The 22,526-nt window shown below is 56.9% G+C and overlaps 1 long non-coding RNA gene across 1 annotated transcript; it reads left to right on the forward strand.

Annotated features, from left to right (window-relative positions):
- Positions 1 to 2,256: 2,256 nt before the first annotated feature.
- On the forward strand, positions 2,257 to 21,036 carry LOC144306001 (uncharacterized). Its single transcript, XR_013373035.1, has 4 exons — positions 2,257 to 2,711; positions 3,437 to 3,542; positions 3,823 to 3,930; positions 20,853 to 21,036. It is a non-coding gene; the product is annotated as an uncharacterized LOC144306001 (long non-coding RNA).
- The last annotated feature ends 1,490 nt before the right edge of the window (positions 21,037 to 22,526 follow it).

The following is a 22,526-nucleotide window of genomic DNA, read 5'->3' on the forward strand; positions in this document are numbered from 1 at the left end:
TCGGAAGCTGCAGAGCCCTGGGCACCTGGGGACAGTGTGGCCTTGGACCGGGGGTCTCGGCAGTAACCAGAGCAGGGGGCAGGTCTCCAGTGACCCCTCGTGCTTCCCTTCCCATGATGTTGGTGACAGAGAGGTGGGGCCGGCGTCTCACTAACCAGGGACACTGAATTCTCTGCCTGCAGCAGCTGGGGGCTCAGAGACAGCTTTACCTTGATTCAAAGACATTGTTATTTTTATTTTTTTTTAAAGATTTTTATTTATTTATGAAAGACACACACACACAGAGAGGTAGAAACACAGGCAGAGGGAGAAGCAGGCTCCGTGCAGGGAGCCCGACGTGGGACTCGATCCCCTACTCTCCAGGACCAGGCCCTGGCTGAAGGCGGTGCTAAATTGCTGAGCCACCCGGGCTGCCAAGACGTTTTAAAAATCACGTTTCTGCATACCTCCAGTTGTGGAGGCCGTTTGTAGCTGCCTGTTCTGAATCTCCCAGGGCTCCCGCACGGCTTGTCCACAGCAAACGCTCCCACAGCCGCGCTCCCTAGCTGCCGGCCACCTGTCGACGCCTCCCGGTTGCTCGAGGCCCAGCGCCACGGGCACGGCGGCCAGAGGCCAGCACCGGCTCCCCAGACCGCAGGAGCCTGGGGGTCGTGCCCCGGGGTCCAGCACCAGCTCGTGGGGCTTCTCGGGAAAGGTGCGAGGATGCATGACGATGAGAACAGCCCCCCAGGGGGATCGAGTGCCTACAGTCTGCTCCTGAGCCCCCTTTGGGCATATCATCTGCTTAGTGTCGTGCTGCAGCGTCCCCATTTGACAGATGGGCAAGCTGAGGCTAGTCAGGTGAAGTCCAGCACCCGAAGTAAAGACGCTAGCAAGCGGCAGAGCCAGGGCGCTGACCTGGGCGGCCGGAGCCCAGAGCCCGTCATTGGAAGCATCTGGAGCAAGGAAGTAGACGGGCTCAAGCACCCACGTGCAGAAATAATAAATTAGATCCGGGAATGGCAAGGCAGGCCGCGTGCGGTTCCTGCCTCGCACACGTGTCTTCAGGGGGCCTTTGCCTCCCCGCTCGCTCAGGCCCACCGGCCGGCGGGGAACAGCCGGGTCACTTGTGGTCTCCGCCGGGCCCTCTGGGGGCTTCGGCTCCTAGGCTGCGTCAGGGATGGACATTCCTTCTCTTTCTCTCTCCCCAGCGCCGTTTTGTTAGGGCAGAAAATCCTTGAGCGGTGAAGTCACATTTTCCGTGCCCCGCGAGCTCCCGAGCGCGAGGAGTATTATTGTAACCAGAGGAGGCCGAGGACAAAGGAAGCTTATAATTTTGTGAGCGGAGGCTTGGGAGAGGCCTGCCCGGGGTGGCTTCCCAGGGGGAGGGAGAGGGCAGCGCCGAATGTGGAACACCCGAAGCCGAGACAATCGGGAGAATCCCGGGCCTGTTCAGCGGGGGAGGCCTGGCACCCGGCAGAGACCCCCTGGGGGGTCGGCTCGCTGGAGGGGGTGGGGGGCCTCCCAATCCCCCCTGCCTCCTGCCCCAGGCCCCCGCCCCCTGGCACCCCCGGGGTTTCTGCTACGCTCCACGCCGGCTTGCTGTGGCGGCAGGGACGCTGGGCTTGGGGCTCTGGGCCCGGCTGGTGAGAAGCCCTGGTTCTTTCCCTCGGTTTCCTCATCTGTAAAATGGGATGGTGAAGGAGGTGCCCCGGGGTGCGTCCCCTCCGCCCGGTGACTGCGCGGCACTGCTCCCCCGCCTGCCCGGAGCTCCCACCCTTCCTCGCTGTCTTTGGGCCTGGCCGCAAAGGCAGGGGTGTCTGCCGATGGTACTGTCCTTCTGGGGCGCCCGGAGGCCTCCCCTTGCTCAAATCAGGAGGACAATAAGAGCTGGTAGTGAGTGCTCTGTGCTGAGTGACCTCCTCACAAGGGAGGTGCCCGGCCACCACCTGCATTTTACAGGATTACCAGCGGCAGGGTGCAGACCAGGGTGGCAGGAGGCCAGCACCTCACATCCTCCAACAGCAGAGCTCATGCCGACACCCTGCACCCTCTGTTTGCAGACCTCACCCTGGCGCCCCGCGCCCTCCATCTGCAGCGCTTTCCCTGGAGGCCTGCGCCCTCCATCCACAGGGCTCACCCTGGCGCCCTGCACCCTCTGTCTGCAGGGTTCCTGGCACCCCACACCCTCCATCTGCAGGGCTCGCCTGGCACCCTGCACCCTCCGTCTGCAGGGCTTGCCCCAGCACCCCGCACCCTCCGTCTGCAGGGGTCACCCTGGCACCCCACACCCTCCATCCGCAGGGCTCGCCTGGCACCCCACGCCTTCCGTCTGCAGGGCTTGCCCCGGCACCCCACGCCCTCCATCTGCAGGGTTCATTCTGGCGCCCCGCGCCCTCCATCTGCAGGGTTCATTCTGGCGCCCCGCGCCCTCCATCTGCAGGGTTCATTCTGGCGCCCCGCGCCCTCCATCTGCAGGAGTCATCTTGGTGCCCCGCGCCCTCCATCTATAGGGCTCATCCTGGTGCCCTGTGCCCTCCATCTGCAGGGCTCCCCCCGGCACCCCCGCGCACTCTGCAGAGCTCACGGGCATAACCACTGCGCCCAGAGCTGCCCACACGTCAGGACGGGACCTGGGACACTCGTCACGAAACACTTATTACCATCCTGGAATACAGCTGGAGCCACATGGGCAGGAGGACCTCTGAGACCAGTTAGATGCTTGGCTCACGGTGAGAAGGCCCCACTGGAATAGAGATAGGGAGGGAGAGAGAGAGACAGAGACACTGAGAGACAGAGAGGGAGAGAGAAAGGGGGAGCGCCCCCTTACCAAGGAGCCAAGTGTCCTAACCTAAAGTAGTGCTCTGGGAGGGGAGGGGGGAGGTGACGGAGGGTCGGCTCCCCCTCTGGCCTAGGCAGGCCAGAACCCCCCCACTCCCTTCGTGTTTTGATCTGAGGATGGCAGGGTCCTTGCCTAGTGTGGGAGGACCTCACAGAGGAACCAGGTACACCGTCGTCTCCCTCTCGAGTCCTGTGAGCACCTTGGCCTGGGTGAGGAGGGTGTGGGAGCCTGGGGGGGGGGGGCAATGTTCCTCTGCCACCTGCCTGGGGGGGCCTTCTGGGCCCTGAGGTTTAGAGGTAGAAGTACGAGGGGGCCAGAACCGGAGGAGGGAGGGGAGCCCATGCTGCTCCCCAGGGAGGTGCAGACTGACCAGAGATCTGCTCATTCTCCTCCAGAAACGTTTTCCCCCAAAACACTCACGTGCCCCCCTCCCGGGCCCTGTCCCCGGCCCTGCTGCAGCCCACACCCCCTGCTCTCAGGACCTGCAGCCCAGGAGCCGGCAGACGGGAATCCTGAGGGTGACTCTGCTCCTTCTCCGTCTTTGGATCCTCACCCCCCCGCCCCAGGGTGTTGTATTCTGAGGCTTTACAGGGGTGTTCTCTCCCTGTCCCGCAGCCTTAGCGAGCGCCGCGTGGTGAGCAGGAGAAGGCTGCAGACCCCGCGTGGCCGGACTTGAGAGGGGCCCACGCAGCCTGTCGCAGAGCCTGACCACTAGGACGAGGTCAGAGAATGTGCGAGTCTCCTGAAGCCCCAGTGCCCTCGGTCTGGGGGGCAGAGAGCCGAACCCGGGGGGCAGGGTGCCAGCCACGTGGGCCCCCCTTCACGGCTCGACCCCCAGGGAGCTTGCTTGAGAGCTGCGGGGTGGGGGCTGGGAGTCTCCACTCTGGAGCCAGGCTCCCTGGATCCAAGTGAATCCTTAGCGCTGCCGCTTAATATCCAAAAAACGTGTGCCCCTGTTTCCTCCTTTATAAATGGGATTAATGGTAGTGCCTTCTTCAAAGATTTTGGGATGAAGCTCTTGGAACAGAACCGGTGCACGGAAGCCGTGTGAAGCATCACCTGAAGCTAGACGTCACCGCCCCTCCTGGAGGATCTTCAAAGCTCAGTAGGTATGCTAAGGGGCAGGGCCAGCTCCAGGAGACTTGGGGTAGTGGCAGCATTTCCGAGAATCATTTGCCCAGAGAAACCTCTTTCTGTGCTCTATGGGATTAGGGTACCTGAGCTCCTGGTCTGGGAAACATTGCTAACCCAAGCTTCTCACTTTGACAGTCCAAATGAAAGTGGAGGCTGCCCACCCAGCGACTGGGGACCAGCTGGGGCTCTGGATCAGGGGCATTTGCTCCAGCGGGGGGAGGAGGCTACACTTGGCCCCAGGATTGTGCCAAGGGCATCCCGTTGTGCCCCCAAGAGCCTCAGCAGCCAACGTCTCTCCAGGGTGGGCCCCCCGGGGGAGTGACCTGCTGTTGACCCGGGGGGCTGGCACCCACACTAAAAAACGGCGAATGTGGATATTAGAGGGGGGCCAAGTGGCTCTGATCCTTGAGGGCCTGGGCTCATCAGCTTTTACTCCCAGGACGTGAGGATGCGTGGGACGGGGCAGCAGAAGGGAAGACGGCACACGTCAGAGCTGGAAGGGTCCTTGGGCATGGCTGGGTCTAGAGATTCCTTTTCTTTAAATGAAGGATACAATGGAGGCTGCTAGAAGGGACGAAAAGAGAGAAGTGAAGTGAAGTGAAGTGAAGAGAAGTGAAGAGAAGTGAAGTGAAGCACCCCAGTTAGTAGGCATGGGGAGGCCAGGAGAGCGTGATCTCGTTCTGGCCCTCGCTGTTACGGGCAAGGGAGGTCGTCCGGAGCCACGTCCTCAGATCTTTGCTACCTGCCTCTGCTCGGTGTGTAACGTGTGTAACGTGTGTAACGTGTGTAACGGCTCCTGTTCTGGGAGGTACCATGGGCCCTGTCTATAGGGGGTTGGCGGCTGCCGAGGCTCAAGCCCTAGGCTGTGTGGCTGGACCCTCTCTTCTTCTGAGCTAGTCTTCACCCCTTCCTGGCACTTCTATGGTGGAACCTTCTTTACTCTGGGGAGAATAGGACCCTCAGAATCACATGCCATCCCCGTCCTGTGTCTGGAGTCTGGGGGCTGGAGTCACTGACCTCCACCCTGGAAGGATGATCTCTGCTCACCAGCTGCTCTCGAATCCCACTCTGCCTCCTTGGGAAGCATGTCCCAAGCTCCAGCTGCCACCGTATCTTCGTGATTTCTGCCATGATGGCTTCGACCCGAGTCTTAGTGGGTTCCCAAGGTCGATGCAACCTCGCTGTCTTACCAGCCCCTTTTTCCTCTCAGTGCAGCTGGTCTCCTAAAGCCACTGTTTTCTCCTGAGCGTCCGTCTCTGGGGCATCCCGGGTTTGCGCCAGAGCTAACCCATGTTCCCTTGTTGGAGGCTCTTCTACCTGGGGCAGGAGACGCTTGGTGAGGGAAGATGCAATCCTCCCACAGCCTCGATTCTGAGGGGTCACGTTGGCCGCCCCAGCACCAGGGGTCCGCTTAGATTTCTGTAGCCCTTTTTGTTTTGTCCTAACGTGTTCACTTGCAGGGAATTTTTTTTGACTCTTTGGGAAAGCCACCCTTCTCAGCGCAGCCTCTCCTCTCTACCCAGATGGGGTCTGCCCTTGCAGAGGTTGGATAGATGCTGGTGATGGTCCAAAACTAAGTCTGGAGGGCCCTGAACGTTGTGCAGGGGCCTACGAATGTTCAGACTCTGGAGCGCCCACTCACCTGGAAGTTGGCATCTGCCTGGTTGCCTGGCCCACGAGTGTGGATGATTCTCTGAGTGTGCATGAGAGGGAAAACGGGGGAACGTGCAATATCTTCTTGTCCACGCTGGGACCAGATGACCCTGAGGGGTCAGGCCTTGCAGGACAGTTTCCTGCTGGGGAGGGAAGAGCCAATGGAACTTGGCATCATGGTGTGTGACACTGTAGGTCCCAGATCTTGTCACAGCCTCAGAGCCCTCAGGGGTCCTTCAGCTGCCCTGGGAGTCAGGGGTCCCAAAGGCCATACCTTGGCCCAGGTTGGTCACATGTCACATTTACGTGGGAACCAGAGGTAAAATGTGCATGGAGGTCCACTCCTGTGGAAAGGGCCAGGCTTTGCCCTGCGGAGCCTTCAGGCTGTGGGGACATACACAGTCCTGTTTACCATCCCATATGTCCTTCCAGAGGGTATGCCAGCGGCTTGTGGACACTGTGGGCTCTCATTGGAAAGCCAGGGGCTCGGTCCAGGAAAGTTGATTTTCGTCTCCTGAGATGCTTGCACAGGCCCCAGGCCAAGCTCTGCTGAGGGCTGGCAGCAGACTGGGAAATGCTCAGCCCTCCTGTCATTGTGGACTCCAGAAGCAGCCTCTAGGGAGGAGAAAATCCTCGTGGAGGGCGGAGAAGCCTAGCCATGCTGATGAGACAAAACAAAAGGGGGGAGAGTTACTGAGGAGGGGACGGACAGATGTTCCTCTGGGCTGGCTAGAAGTGCTGACTAGTGAATCTGACCGAGGGAGGCAGGGAGAGGACAGGCACGGGGAGGGAAAAACAAGGGAGATATTAGAGAAGCCTAAGGGGGCACAACTGTCTCCTTCTGGAAGGGAAGCCATGGAGAGCAACAGCTAGGACAGGAGTTGAACTTGTAAGGAGACAATAACTGGCGTGATGCTCCGGGATTCAAGACGGCGGTGCTAGAAAGATTGACTCCACTTGGTGAGTGGAGAGGCTTCAAGATTAGGCAGGGGGAGTGCTCTGGACTTTGGTTCCATCTCTGCTGGGCTTTCACTAGAACGCAAACCCCAGAGGACAGGCGTCCCTGTCGGTTTTGTTCATTGCTTCAACCCCAGTATGTAAAATAGAGGCAAGGACAGATTAGGGTCTCAAGAGAAAAAAGTTTGTTGAATGAGTCAGTAATTTGAGTGCAGGGATATAAGGAGAGGAACATTGTATCTTAGGGAAAGAACTGAAAGTCTCTTCCAAATCTACCCTGGAGTCCTAGAAATGCTTGTGACCGGCTATCTTAGGGAATGTTTTGGGTCGTGCACTGTAGGGAACCAACAGCGGCCTATACGTGGGGGAGAAAGCAATGAGGATATTGAAAGTTGACCCCAATTTCAGGAGGGGAGTTGAAGAGCAAGCCAGGGGTTTGGAGCATCAGGAACTCCGGCCTTGAGCAAGCCAGGCAAACATGTGCTTTTCCCAGGCACCTGAAAGCCACGGGTGAAACCCATCCGTCCCGTTCTCAGAGGTGTGGGGACGCCCAGCCTCCCTCCGGGGCTCCCACGAGGGGTCCAGTTTCTGTTTATGCTTACACAGTCTGCAGGCTGTGCAGGGTGGTCCTGCGAGGGGGGTGACTCAGGGTGGGTGAGGAGGGATGACGAAGCTGCAGCGGGTGGGCCCTCTTCTGTCGGCTGGTCGCTGGGTCTTGGAATCCTGGCCCAAAGTACGTGAGAGACCATTTCGGGTGTTGGTTTTGCAAACGCTCACTGAAAACTGACCCCGGGCCGGGCGCTGGCTCACGAGTCGTGTCAACAGTGGCGAGTTAGAGGCAGGTGTGGTCTCTGGTCTCTGCTCGTGGGGAGCTTAGCGCGGAGCGGGGAAGAGAAGGCCTCATCAGGTCACGCAGGCAGGCTGGGAGGTGGGTTTTAAGGAGGCATCAAGCTCCGCCTTTGCAGAGAGGCCTGTTAGAGGATTTGAGGACCTGTTTGAAACCACGACGCTGTCCAAACCCAGACCTGTGACCTCCTCCCCCAAACCCGATCCAGCCGCCTGGTGCCTATTAGAGCAACCGGTGCCCACTGAGCGAGCCAGGAGCACACCCCCTTAGGGACCAGATTGGGTGACCTGCCTCTAATAAACAGAATACGGTGCCAAGGAGGTTCTGTGACTTCCAAGACTATGTCAGAACAAGCCCTGTGCCTTCCATCTTGTTCCTGTCCCTTGAGTCACTCGCGGGGGCAGTCGCTGCCGCCTTGTGGAGGTCCTGGAGGTCCTAGAGGTCCTGGAGGTCCGCGTGGCGGGGGGCCGAGGCCTGCACCTCCAGCCAGGGCGGGAGCGCGCCGTATTGGGAATGGACCCCCCAGCCCAGCCCAGCCTTCAGAGGGCCGCGGGCCCAGCCAACATCCCGCTTGTCACTTCATGAGAGATCTTGAGCCGGAAGCTCAGCTTCGCTGCTCTCGATTCCCCCCTGGGCAGAAACTGTGCGAGATGATCAGGCGGCTAAGCAGACGGCGACGGCGGGCGTCAGGCGGCCAGCTGTGCGGCGTGGAGTCAGACTTTGGGAGCTGACAGCATTTTGATGGTGGTTGAGCCATTTAGGAAAACAAAAGAAGAGAGAGAGCCCCAGATTGAGCCGCGAGAGGTCTGTCCCTTAGGGGCTCGGGGTGGAGGAGGACGGGGGTTTCTGGTCCAGTGGAGGGGGCTGAGTGGATGGATGGAGGTTGATGAGCAGCTAGGCCTGCCAGGCCTCTGGTCTGACTCATGGTCCTGCCTTTTCTGTTTTTAGGTTGGGGTTTAGGGTAAGATTCATTTGGGGAGAAGCCAGCATCTGACTGTAAAACATCACAAACTGCTAACCTGGCGCCATTTCTGTTTTCATAGACGAGGAGGCTGAGGCTCAGGCTGGCCGAGTGACTTGGCCAAGGGCGAGTAGCCTTGCGAGTAGGCCCTGGGCTCCGTCAGGTGGTCTGGCTGTGCAGCCTCTTCCCTCCAGCGCCTTCCAGGGGGCCCTGGGGAAGAGAGCTAGGAGAGAGGCAGAGGATGGGAGGGGTGTCTTCCCTTGGCGTTGTACCCCTTGGGACAATGACATCCCTCCACACGCCTGCATCCCCTGGGAAGAGGGATGCTCTGCTAGGCCTGTGGCCGGCCTGGGCCTCAGTCTTCTGGTACGTCAAGCATCCCTCCTCACGAGGGATGGGATGGGGGGGCGGTCAGATGAGGTGGTGGTGGGGCTTGTCACCAGGGAAGTGCTTCCTAGATGGAGCAGGTAGGTCATGGCTGGCCAGGGAAACACAAACTCCGGGTCTGTTCCTGGGCAGGAGGGAGACCTGGGAGACCCCTACACTGACCCTTCTGCTAGAGCAAATCCCGGCCAGCTGCTCAGAATGCTGCAGCCGCTAAACTTTCAACACCCCGGGACCCCTGCAGGTCAGGATGTGCCCCTGGGTCTGATTTGCGGTGCCAGTGGACTCCTGGCTGTTGCAAGTTCTCCTGACTCTTAAGCACCCATCCTCCAGGACCCCGATTCTACAAACCTTTACCCCCAGTGATCTCCCTGCCAAATTTGGAGTTGTATGGAAGGGGTGGTAGAAATAAGAGGGTACCCACTGTTTGAGGGGAGGCTGAGGTCCGGGGAAGTGAAGTGCTTGTCCACAATGACACTGTGCTCTACCCACCCGTGTCCTCCTTGGTTTTCTTGGAGTGATGCTTGTCACCAGCAGACCCCACATAGCTGTCCTTCCTTGGCCCCCAGGCCTGCCCTAGCCTGTTCTTCCCTGACCGTCCAGCCTACGGCCACGTGACCTAGCTTTCGCCCTAACCCTGCTGCACCCCTGCACTCGGCTCTTGGACCCAGTCTGAAGCTTGTGCTCTATGGCTCTGTGATCTCCCCTCTAGCTGCCACCCCCCTTCCATGTGTGACATGTGACTCTTGAGTCTTCTCAGGTGAGTGGGGAGCTCTCCTCAGCCCCATGCCTGGCTGTCGTGTACCCTCATCCCTCCCCATTCTTCTCCATTCCTCCCCATCCCTCCCCAGTCCTCCCTGTCTCTCCCCATCCCTCTCCAGTCCTCCCTGTCTCTCCCCATCCCTCTCCAGTCCTCCCTGTCTCTCCCCATCCTTCTCCAGTCCTCCCTGTCTCTCCCCATCCCTCTCCAGTCCTCCCTGTCTCTTCCCATCCTTCTCCAGTCCTCCCTGTCTCCCCTAAACCTCCCCAGCCACCTCTATTCCTCCTCATTCTTCTTCATCTCTCTACATCACTCCCCAACTCTCCTCATCTTTCCCCATTCCTTCTTATCCCTCCTCATCCCTCTCTAGCCCTCCCCATCCCTTCTCATCCCTCCCTACCCCTCCTCATCCCTTCTCATCCCTCCTCATCCTTCCTCATCCCTCCCTAGCCCTCCCCATCTCTCCCTACCCCTCCCCATCCCTCCTCATCTTCCTCATCCCTCCCCACCCCTCCTCATCCCCCCAGCCCCCTCAAGCCTCCCGGCTGCTTCTGAGGTTTGGAACCAGCACAGACTTTCCCCTGACCCTATATTTTCTCCTGCCACTTCTCTTTGCTTGAAACCATTTGTAAGCAAAAAACCATTTGGGGTGTTGTGTTTATTTTTTCCTAGTTCCACGGGAAATTACTCAGAATGTATAAGTATGTGTTTTCCTTAGAAAATGGATTCCTTTACATCTTGGCTTTGTGGTTCCCAAGGAAAGCGGGGCCCACAGAAGCCTGGGCTGCCAAGAGGGCTCCCCATCCAGGAGTCCTGTTGGCCTCAGGATTACACCCTTGCTCCTCCAGAGACTGGTCACCCCCTCGCGCCCCCTCTAGGGCCCCTCATCTTCTCAAGTCCAAGGCCTCAGCCCCGTGGGCCAGACGTCTCTCCATCCGATTCTCCCAGATGCCTCGCCTGCAGCTCCTCCTGTCTGTCTGGGAGAGATGTTGAGGTGGATCAAGGCAGGGGAGGTCTCTGTAAGGGTCTCCAGCACGGACCCCAAGCCAGAATTTCCAGCTTCTAATCCTGGCTCTGCCTCTTGTTAGCTGGTGACATGGGCAGAGCTTTTCACCTCTCTGGGCCTTGTTCTCTTTCCCCGAAAATGGGCACATTGACAGTATTTGCGCAGAAAGCTGCCCCGGGGGTTCGGGGAGCGCATGTGGCGGGTGGTGAGCGGGGACCTGGCAGGGGGAGGCTCGGCGTGGTTTCTCCTGTGCGCGTGGCTGACACGCGCTGCAGCCCCGGCCCCTTCCTCCCGGCGGGCCCGAGGGAGACCCAGGCGGCAGGGGCCAGGCCTGGCTTCTCCCCAGCCCCCAAAGTTCAGGGCTCCCCTCCCAGGCTGGGCTCTCTGACCCAGCGCCCTTCCCAACCCTCTCAAGAGTCGCCTCTCTATTTGCACGCCCGTGTTCGCAGCGGTGGCCTCTGCTCGCCGTAGCCCAAAGTGGGAGGAAGACACATGTCAGCAGTGGATAAGTAACATGCGGTGTTTTATGTGTAATGCTTATAAATATTATATGGAGCAATATTCCATTCAAGTGGAAAATTATTCAACCTAAAAAGAATGAAATTCTGACACGTGCTGCAACATGGATGAGCCTTGAAGACAGTTTGCTACATGAGACAAGCCAGACACAAAGGGATCCTGGATGGTCCCATTTCTAGGAGGTCCCTGGGGTAGTCAGATGCAGAGACAGAAAGGAGAAAGGTGGTTACAGGGGCTCAGGGGCGAGGGGTGTGGGGTTTACTGTTTCATGTGTGGAGAGTTTTCATTTGGGATGATGAGGAAGTTCTGGAGATGCGTAGGGGTGATGGTTGCAGGACAGCGTGAACGTACTTGGTGCCAACGAACGGTACACTGACACGTGGTTGAAATGAAAAATTTTATGTTTTGCATAGTCTACCACAATCAAAAAGGCAGAAATAAAGATGTACAGATGACTAGTAATAATAGTGGATTTGCCTTTTGAGACCCTCTGCGAGGGGTGCTCACGCCAAAGTGCTCCTGCCCTGTGGTTGGGGGGACGGAGGTAGGTGAGGGACTTTGGGGCAAGGGATGGATCCATACACAATGACCGTAGTGCATCCCATTAAGGACTTGTCCTAGTCCTGAGAACGGAGCTCTGGGGAGCCCGGGGGGGTTGGAAAGTCGGCCTGAAGCCGGGTGGTGACGTGTGAGCTGGACTTTGCAGGCCACGTACGCGTTTCCAGCTCGGGCTGCGGGGAGAGACGAGTAAGAGCCCAGGGAGAGCGTGAGGTCGAGGCACCTGGGTTCATCTGTGTGGCTGGCCTGTGGGAAGCCAGGGGAGGCGGAGGACACGACCCAGGACAGGAAGCTCGGGGCCGGAGTGCGAGGCCGCCGGGCCCATGCCAGGGCAGCTGACACCAGACTGGTGGCTCTCCTCTCTTCTCGGATCCCAGCATACTGCTACAGGAAGGCAAGCTTCTTTTTCTTTTCGTCTTTAAAAGGGACAAAACTTCCAGGCGCCAGCACAAGCTTGTAGGGGGTATTTGGTGGCCGCCCAAGTCTTTATTACCTCTCACCCCAAAGGTGGTGGCGGGCTGTCTGGTTCCCGCTTGGCCATTGTCGCTGAGGGTAGTGCTCTGGGAAGCCTGTTCCTTCCTGAATTCCTTAGCCCCTCTGCCCCGGCTTCCTCGGGACTCGCCAGGACGCACCTCCTCCAGGATGCCCTCCTGGGATTAGGCAAGGACAGACAACTGAATCCATCTACTTCCCGTCAAACCCAGCTCTCTTCCTCTCGGGCAGAAGAGTGTGGTAATGAGAGACCTACACTCTGGGGCCAGAGGGGTGGGGTTGGGCTCAGCTGCTCAGCAGCTCTGTGAACTTGGGTAAGTGACTGAACTTGTGTGCCTCAGTTTCCTTGTAGGTAATGATGATACTTGTCTCCACCAGCCATGCGGAGGCCAGCAACCCGTGCCGGTCATGCTCTGCCTGGCGCTCACACAACCACGTCCTGGCCCCTGGCTGGGCTGTGTGTCCGCAATAGCCCTGGGCAAGGGACAGCTCTCCCACTGGGGTATTTCCAAGCTTGCCCACGTGGTGCACAGGGAAGAGGGGCTGCCTGGAAGAGAGGCTAGCCTCCCCGGGGGACCCCTCCGTGCCCTGGGCCCTACAGCTTTCATAGGGAGCAGCCTCTCTGCCACAGAGATGTAGTATCTCCTACACCTTTTGGGGACCAGGGGCTTGGCTGCTGGTGACCCGTGTGTAGGGCCCTCCTGGTTCCCGTAGCACTCCACTTGGTCCCAGGGTGTGACTGCACATCCATCTAGTATTAATTAGGCACCCCTGTATGCTGGTAGACTGCCAGGCACTGGGGGTGCAGAGCCAGATGGTGCCCTGCTTCAAGGGGTTTTCGTTCTCAGGGTCAGGGGTCAATTTTGAGCGCCGGGACCCCCCTGAGAGTTCACTGCATTCCTCCTTTGGGCTCTGCCGGCAGCCCTGGTAGGTGGTGTGGGGCTCTCACCTTAGGAGATGTGTTTTTGCCACGGGGAGATGCTTCAGTCTATTTGGAGGTGCGAATGGGAGGCTTGGAGGCCCCAGTAATGAGAGGTTGCCCTGCTGTCCCCATCTTCCCCATTAGACAGGAGTTTCTTGCCTTCAAGACTTTTTGCTCATTTGAGAGCCTCCTCTGGGGCCAGCAAGAGGCCCCGTAGACCCCCTGGCACTGTCGCCTGCAGCCTCCAATGACCTCTATACTAGGTCAGGGATGGTGAGCCTGCAGAGCAAGCCCAGCTCAGAGCTCCCAGGGGTGTCTCTGAAAGTGGGGTGCAGGGTGATGAGGTGGCCAGGTACAGAGGACAAAGACTGGAGACCCCCGCTATACAGGCCCTAGGGCTAGGAGGCCAGCACCTACCTGCCAACGCACCCTTTCTGTGACCATAACTCGGCAGCCGGATGCCCCACTTGGGGGACGATCATAGGGTGGATGGACCAGGCGTGGTGCCGGGCCTTGCGGGCTGCGTGCGCAGAAGCGGTGATGCCCCTCTCATTACCTCCTCATTTGGCCCTTCTGTTTTCACTTGCTCTGCTTCCTGCTAAATTCCCTTCCCAGGCTAAAAGTTTCCATCTCTGGGCTTGGCCCCAAAGTGACATTCTTCGGAAACTTTCAGCTGAGTTCATTTAGCTATTGTCGGGTGGGAGAGGGTGGGTGGGAGAGCCAGTCCGGTTCTGCTTATTTCTGATATTTCACATGCCAGCACGGTGAGACCCGGAACATTCCCGCTGGCTGCTGGGATCTTAGCTGGTGTGATGGAGGAAAGTGATGTAAAGCAAAGAGCTCAGGGCGGGGGTCTGGACCCCTTGATTCCAGCTCTGGCAAGGATGGGTCTTACCCTCTTGGTCTGCTGGTCAAGGTGCTTTAACTCTTCAAACTGATTTGCTGATTTTTAAGGCTGGGGGGTGGGGGGATCTTTTGGATAAAGGTTCTTTGCACACAGCCCTGATGCTGGGTGATGGATGCTTCATCGTGGTGTGATTTTTCTTTGCGATGGTTTCGGGGCAGCCATCAGAAATTTCTAGCTTCTGCAGATGCCTGGGTAGCCTTGTCAGTCTCCAAATCCTAACCAACAATGGCTGGACCACAAAAGTCTCAGGCTTGGCCTGATGGAAATCAGGCAGCTGGCCCGGAAGGAATGAGCCTTGTCCTGCCCACCCTTCTCCCCTGTTTGTTTGGTTTTACTTGTGTTCTGCGTCAGGGATGAGTTGGTGGGGAGAAAGGGTATGAAACTTAGATCCTAGATCCACACATGTTGTTTGGTTTGGGAAATTAAAAACAAAACATTTGGTTGATTTTAGTCCAAGAAAGTAATTTTTTTTCTTTTTTTTTTTCTTTTTTTCTTTCTTTCTCTTTTTTTAGAAAGACAGGTTGTTGGTCTGGATATAGCTGAATTTTGTTTTCGCCCTAACATAAAAGGTAAAAAAAAAAAAAAAAATCAGCCTTTATTTAAAAATAAAAGTTTGAAAAATGGTCTCTGTGAATTAATTTCCTGCTAAGATGGTCTTCTGTAAGCGGGAGCACTGCTGTACAAGTCAGATGAGTGGGGAGTGGCCGGAAAGGAAGAGGGAGACAGGCCAGTGTGGGATTTTCAGGTCCCTGGAGATTTCTGTGGCTTTGACACCATTTCTGGGGCATATTTGTAAATTGTCTGAAATGCTCAGATGGAGAGGTAGGGGCTGCAAAGTCCCCTTTTTCCCAGAGACCAAAAAGCAAGAAGGTCTCCTGGTGTCCTTGGGGTTTCTTAGGAGTCTCGCCTGGAGATAGGGGGGTGGGCGAAGCGACCTCCAGAGGGCCTGTTGATGCAAACAGGTAGAGGAGCCCACCTCTTGGGCCGAGTGCACAGGATTACAACCGCCTAATTCGCTGGAGGGGAGACCTTCGTGAGCTGTCTCTCCCCGAATGGGATCTCAGCTCGTTCATTCTCTTTCCTCTTCTGTCCTTTTTTTTTTTTTTTTGATTTTTATTTATTTATGATAGTCACACACAGAGAGAGAGAGAGAGAGAGGCAGAGACACAGGCAGAGGGAGAAGCAGGCTCCATGCACCAGAAGCCCGATGTGGGATTCGATCCCGGGTCTCCAGGATCGCGCCCTGGGCCAAAGGCAGGCGCTAAACCGCTGCGTCACCCAGGGATCCCTCCTCTTCTGTCCTGAGTTGAGAATCTATTTAGATTATTCTAGAGACTCAAAAAAAAATTATTCTAGAGACTCTTAGTCCACTTAAAGAATTGAGATATAATTGATATTAGCAATGTGTTAGTTTAAGGTATGCAGCATGTTGGTTTGAAACACCTGACTGTGCTTTTTATGCCTCGTGGATGTTGAGCTTCTAGGCACGGTGAGGCCCAGGCATTACTGTTGTCCCTTCTAAGCTCACTGCCATACTTTGTCCTCAAGATTCTTGTCTACAGTTTCACAAACAAGAATTTGAATGGCTGATTTGAAGATATGAGGGAAAGACTGGGAAAGGGCAGGGAGATATTTTGGGATGGGAAGTACCTCTCATTTTTACCCTGTGGGCACCTGCCTCTTACCTGGCCCTGAAAATGTCGGTGTGCAGTGTTACTGAGCAGCTCTAATGTGGGGGCTCTGCACGTAATTCATATCTGACAGCTTGAGGAACTGAGGTTCTTGCCCAAAGTCACACCTTTGGGGAGATGCAAAGCCGGGATTGGGATCTCGATTTGCCATTCCAAGCCTAGGATCTTAGCCGGCACGGTCTGCTGTCCCTGGGGCGCCAGTGGACATGACAGTCGCCAGTAATTCCTAGTGGTTGGTGATGCTTGCTGTGTGCCCGACTCGAGGAGGTCCTCACACCTGGGCCATGTCTCCCCAGCCCTGACAGAGCCTCTTGCTGTGGGGGCCCCAGTCTGATTGTTATGGGCCTGATGCACTTTGCCCTAGTAGGGGCCCCTTCCTCCATAGGAAAAAATAAATATATTTTAAATATTTTATTTATTTATTCATGAGACACACGAAGAGAGAGAGAGGCAGAGGGAGAAGCAGGCTCCATTCAGGGAGCCCAACGTGGGACTCGATCCCGGGTCTCCAGGATCAGGCCCTGAAGGTGGCACTAAACCTCTGAGCCACCTGGTCTGCCCTCTGTAGAAAAATATTAAACATTATATGATGACATTGGTATAAAGACAAATATAACTCAGGCCGAATGCATGATTACGTATTCGTTCTTATTATGCTGATTTTTGTCCTACGATATTTAAAGAAACTAAAACAAGAACATTTTTGAGGGATCCCCCAAACAGCACGGAGCCTAGGCGCAATGCCTGATGGGGAGATCCGTGTGCTGTACGTGATGGGGTGGCCCTGGGCTCTGAGAATGGCCTGGACCCAGCTGCCCCTGCTGCCACCTGGCATAGAGACTTTGGGCACTGGCTCCAAGGTTCGGGAAACCAGGACTATCTCTACTTCTTCCCCATTTCTCGAAAGTCTTGCAAGCCTTGCAGAGAATCACACCCCAAAGAAAGTGATCCCCCGGGGCCCCTTCTTAAGTCCCTAAGGTCACCTCCCTTCTCGCCACATGAATTCTTTGATCTAATCTCTTCTTTCCCCACCTCTTCGGGAGTAGCTGATGTAAGCCCAGTGACCTCGGCAACTCACTGTATCCCTAAGAAGCTCTTTTTCTTTCTGACAGAGGAAGGTTGCAAGCTTGAATTTAGGGAAGCCTCTGCTGGGGTGAATCCTGTGGAAATGGGGTTGCTGCTCTGGGATTTGGGCAGTCGCATCCTACCTCCCCCAACACCCTTTGCAAGGCTTGGCACCCCAAAGCAGTGGCCCCCAAGGACTTGATGGGGAGAAGTGACTTCTCTAATAGCACTGGGATGCACTACACTAGGGCTAAGTATTCACAAGTTATAAACAGAGTTGCAGACTGCGTGTTCTTTCCTCCTTCTTTGACCAAAAAAATCCTTTATAACCACTCAGAAGATCAGCTTCTAGTCTAGAACTTTAGACTCTAGAGTTCTGTGCCAAAATATACCAGAACAGGGAAATCTGTCCCTGGTCCCCGCACACCAGACCCACCCCTCAGCCCTCCCTGCCCCGTCTCCAACCTGAACCTGGAGCTTCTGTGTGCATGCACCAGGCGGCACCACGTCCTGCGGCCAAGCTTGGCCACCCCTCATATTCAGGTGTGTGCGTGCCAGTGGAGAGCTTTGGTCCGGTCTCTGGGTGGAGGCAGGCACAGGTACCCAGTGTGGTGCAGAAAGGAGTGCTGAGCTTTGGGCTGGCACTTTCCCTTTGCCCCCCAAGTCCTTGCCCTGTGAACATTGAGGCCAAAGGACGAGCAGGTTAGGGCCTTTAGGCCTGGCGCAGGGCGGGGGTCCATCTGGCCTGGCTCTGAGGGTGGTGCTGGCCTCAGCTTCCACTGGGCTACGCACTGTCTGGCCATATATTTAGATTTGCTGACTCAACTTGTAAGAAGTCTGTTCCTGTCCTAAAAAGAAGTGAACTGCTATTAGGGCATGTGGCCGTGGTGGCCCTTTGCTACACATGCCGGACACCCACACGTTGGAAACGAGCAGGACTCTTTATTAAAACCATTTCCGAGCAAAATGAAGTCTTAAGAAGCAAGTTTGCAAAGAGGCGAGCCCTTAAGAGCAGTAAGGTAGCTTTCTCCCTCATACTGACGGCGCTCGGAAAAAGTCGATAATTTCATCATCAAAGCTTTTGTAGGACATTTCTTATGACATACCACTTCAGCCAAACTCTGCAAGGGTATGAATAACTCCCAGGCTTCAAGCAGCTCGTCTTATTCTCTGAATCGAGAAAAACATCGTGAGTGCTGAGTGGTAGAAGTTGTGTTTTAATCCATAACTGGATTATTTGAATGAGGGACATTCCTTGGTTCCTCATTCGAACACTGCCACGACCAGTCTGAAATGCATCCCTTCGTCTCCCCGTGCACCCGCCCCCCCCCCGCCCCATATGGACACAAAATGGAGAGAATATCAAGCTTGGTGCCCGGCCCTATTCCTCCAGAGGAACGACTCTCCAGTCTCCTTAACCCGTTAGGTCAACCCCGATCACTGAGTGCTGACCGTGTGCCAGGCACCTGGTTGGCTCTTAGGAAGCAATGTGAATCCCACAAGTGTGGTCCCAACCCTCCGGATGTCTGCAAAACCTATTTTTTTTTAAAGACTAAGAAAATCCTCCGTCTCCTGACAAATCACCTATTGCTTTAAGTTTAAATACAATGAAGCTTCTTTAACAGCCAAGTTTCCCCTCTTAGCCAGGAGTGGTGTGAAAGTTTCTCAGAGTCTCTGTCTGAAAGGAGGTGTGTCCCTAGGACCAAATCCTTCAAGCAATGGAGAGGCCAAGAGTGTCTAAAAATCTGTCACAGGGGAGTTGAAAAAAGTCATTTACTTTCTCTGAGACTCAACTTCTTCGGCTCTACCACAGGGCATCTGACTCAGTCTCCCCTTCCTCCCTGCCGTTCTGTGCAAACTATTTTTTTATTTTTTTAAAAAGATTTTATTTATTTATTCATAAAAGACACAGAGAGAGGCAGAGACACAGGCAGAGGGAGAAGCAGGCTCCCTGCGGGGAGGCTGATGCAAGACTCGATCCCAGGACCCTGGGATCATGCCCTGTGCTGAAGGCAGATGCTCAACCGCTGAGCCACGCAGGTGTCTCCACAAATGTTTTTAAACAGTCAAGTGTTGGCCCCAAGAGACTTCACTGTGCTCCCCTGATGCCCACCTTGAACTGTCCCTCCCCAGGGGTAGCCTGGCCTCGCTGGGCAGCTTTCCTTCTCTGATCTCGAGGTCTTCTATCATCCCTGTACTGCTTAGGAAACTGCAGGCGGGATGGGTCCCAGCTGCTGGTGGCCTTTGGGGTTTCCCAGAGCTCTCTGGTTGCAGAACCCAGCCCGAGCCTTTCATGATGATCACTTGTTCTTCCATCTGTCCGACGCTTGTCGTGCCTCGCGGTGGTCTATCTATCCCCCGCCAGACGGATCCATTCATCGTGCAGATATTTATTGAGACCCTGTAGTGCCAGGCATTGTTTTAGCTACGGCAGGGAATAGAACAAGCCCCCAGGGGCACGGGACATACATTCCAGGGGAGAAGGAGAAGAGGGAGAAGCACACACACAGTGATGCCAGAGAGTGGTAAATGCACGAGGAATAGAAAACAAGGGGATAGAGCGTGAAGCAGAAGTGGTGTTATAGCTTGGGTGATTGGGCCTGGGGACTTTCTGAGCAGGTGACTCAGTGCCAGAACTGAAAGAAGAGAGGGCCCGGGCCCTGATGGTGTCTGGGAGCAGAGTGGTTCACGGAGAGAGAACAGCAAGAGCAAAGGCCCTGGGGCGGGAGCCGGCAGGCTGGGCTCCGGGAACGGCACACGGCCAGTGTGGCTGAGATGGGTCAGTGGAGGGTGGGAAGCCAGAGGTCTAGAGGCCGGGTCTTCCAGGAGCAGAAGGGTATGGCTTTTGTCCAATGCGTGATGGGAAGGAAGCCCTGGGGGGCTTGGAGAAGAGGACAGAACAAACACGATCCGATCTGGGTTTGATACGACCCATCTGGCTGCAGCGTTTGGAAGAGTCTGAAGCAAAGGAAGGCTGGAAAAGCAGGCGGACTCGTTGGGAGCAGAGCCTGGGAGCCCAGGGTGGGGAGGACGGTGGCCGGCCAGCCTGGAGGCCGTGAGGAGGGCTTGTCTCGGGGCGTGTGAGTGTGGGCACAGACCATGGATTGTCACCAGACATGGGGTCCGGTGCGAGCAGGTGCTCAGAAACGGGAAAGAAGTGAGAGAACGTGGCACAGCTCCAGAAAGCCCCCTCCGAGGCTCTCGTGGCGTGGCCCACTTCTCCACGGGTGTCATGGGGATACCCTGCGTCGGCTCATCCTCTTGTTCAACCTGGCGGCGCCCAGCCCCAGAGCTCTTGCTGTCCCCATAGGACCCCTTCCTTCTGGGGCAGTGCTTCCTCCTCTGGGGCTGTTCCCTCACCCCCATCACATCAACATCTGCAGCCCCTCTGAATTTGCTGGGCCTTTCCCCTCCCCTGGGCCCTCACCGCTGGCTTCTGGAGATGCACCTGTTGCAGCCACCGCGATGGCTCCTGCCGGGGCTGCCCTCCCCTGGGAGGAGTCGTGGCCTCCATGGCTCCTGCCACATGGTCCCCAGAGGCCCTCATCCCCCCTCGCCCCCCAGCCGGGTCTCTGATGGAGCGCAGTGCCGCACAGCGTGGTGCCTGGCCTCACGGGGGTTCCCTCAAGGTGCCAAGTGAGGCCATAGCCCCGAATGCCGATGGTGGGGGGTCCAGCAGATCAGTCTTCCCACTTCCTCCATCTGATGGGCTGTGGTCAGACGTGCGGTCAGGTGACCGTGCCCGTGTGCATGTGGCCTTTCGGGGAGCCGAGCGCCAGGCGGTAGTGCGCTGCCCGCATTTGCTCCCTTTTCCTCCTGCCCACCCACCTTCCTGCCGCGGGGCCGCACCTCCCAACAAGCCTGACCACCTCAGTGGTGCATTTCGGGCCTCAATGTCTTGGGGGCGCCCCTGCCCCAGCTGCGTGATGCCAGTGGGCTCTGGCCACCAGTTCCCAGTTCCGTGGCCCCCGCCAGTCCTCATCTGGTGTCTTTTTAGTCGGACCAGGAGGAACAAGAGTCGTTCTCTCGGGCATCGGACCCACCGGAGTGCCTGGGAGCTGCTGGGGCCACCGGGTGGGGGGACGGGAGCTGGCCTGCAGAGAGCAGACGGGAGCAATGAGGGGACTGAAGCCAGCGGCTCCTGACACTGAGCTGCTTCCCTGTCCTGCCCACAGTTCCCTTCTAGGAGGCGACACGCTGCTCCCCTTTCCTGGCGGGTGTGAAGTGGCTTTCTGTCATTTGCTGTGAGTCACGGTCCAGACAGCACAGAGCGCTCGGAGTATTTCACATGCAGAGAGTTGGACTCAAGAGATTGCAGGACCCAGAGACCAAACCAGGAAATCGTTGTATCAGGAGGATTCCAACACCCTGGGGGCTGGAGGGGTGGGTGGGGGGCTGCTGCAGGACGGGGGTCACCTGGCAGGGCTGAGACCATGGGCAGCCTGTGCGGGGGACATAGGGCCATGGGCTCCGAGGTGCTGCCAAAGCAGAGAAAGGGGCAGATGGAGCGTGGTGTCCCTGCTGCCCCTCGGCCCCCGTCGCGCCTCCACCTTGACGCTGTCCCCACGTCGGAGGGCAAGGCAGCTCGGGATCTGCAGTTCTCTGCGATCAGAAAGTGGGGAGCAAATGGGCAAATGCCCCTCACTCTGGTGGTCGAAGAGTCAGTTTATTCTACTGGGGGTCTGCCTTTGACTGTGAACCCCAGAGAGCCCCCCGGGTGCCAACCGAGCCTGTGCCATCCCCCAGAAGCTCCTCGCAAGGGACTGGCCACGATCGCAATGGTGTGGGCCATCCCCGGGAAGTCCTGCTCCCTCGGAGAGCGGGATTGGTTCTCCGTGTGCCCTCACTCCAGGAATCCACGGGAGGCTGAGTTCATCATTTAGGGACGCAGCTGAGCCACAGAGAGAACCGAGTGTAGCCTCCGAGTACCTCCCAGCGCGGCCGCGGTCACGGTGCGCTGCCTTCGGCTCAGGCTGAGCAGAGCTGGCCGGGCCGTGCTGAGTGTCAGATCAGCCTTGGGAGGCCTGGGACACGATTGGCCCGTGTCATCTAGAAGATGGCATTCAGGATGTCGGAGAAAAGGAAACACGGTCACGTTTTGAGTGTGAACCAAGTATGGACTTAGTGGATGCTGATGATGTGGCCGAGGGGGCGGGGGGCAGGCGCGGGCGGGGGTCACGGGAGGGATTTTCAGACTCCACAGTGGCCGGAATGACTAGCTAGGGGTCGTCCAGGCCGTGGGGTTTGAGGTCCAGCTGTGCTCGCAGAGAGGCCTCTGGGAACCTAACGGGGACAATTTGGGGTTTTGCAGATCATCTGAACAGAGGTTGTTTCACATATGTTGGAGGGCACGCAGCTCTCTATATGTCTATATTTTAAAGTAAATAAAAGGCTCTCTGAGCAAACCACACGGTATTGGATGGACTCAGATTCCAGTTCTGAGGCCTCTGCTTTCTGGCTTTACAGGAGCCTGTGGTGACCGCTCCGGGCTGGGAGTCCGGTTGCTGGGTCAGCTTCTGGCTCCTGCCAACGATTCACGGCAGTCCCAGCGGACGGGCGGCCTGCTGCGCCTCGCCTCAGTTTCGCCTTTCTGTGGAACAGGCAGACGGGCTGGGGGCGTCGGGTGTTGTGAAAAGAGAGGAGACTTTAGCTCAGTATTGTGGGTTGAATTGTGTCTCCCCCAAATGAAGATGCTGATGCCTTAACCCCCGGAAACTCAGAATATGACCTTGTTTGGAGACAGGGTCTTTGCAGAGGTAATGAAGTTAGAGTGAGGTCATTAGGGTGGATCCTAATCCAAGGTGACTGGTGTCCTTATAAAAATTTGGGCACAGGGGGCTCCTGGAGGG

Source organism: Canis aureus, chromosome 36 (genome assembly GCF_053574225.1).
Source record: "Canis aureus isolate CA01 chromosome 36, VMU_Caureus_v.1.0, whole genome shotgun sequence".
Classification (NCBI taxonomy): Eukaryota; Metazoa; Chordata; class Mammalia; order Carnivora; family Canidae; genus Canis; species Canis aureus.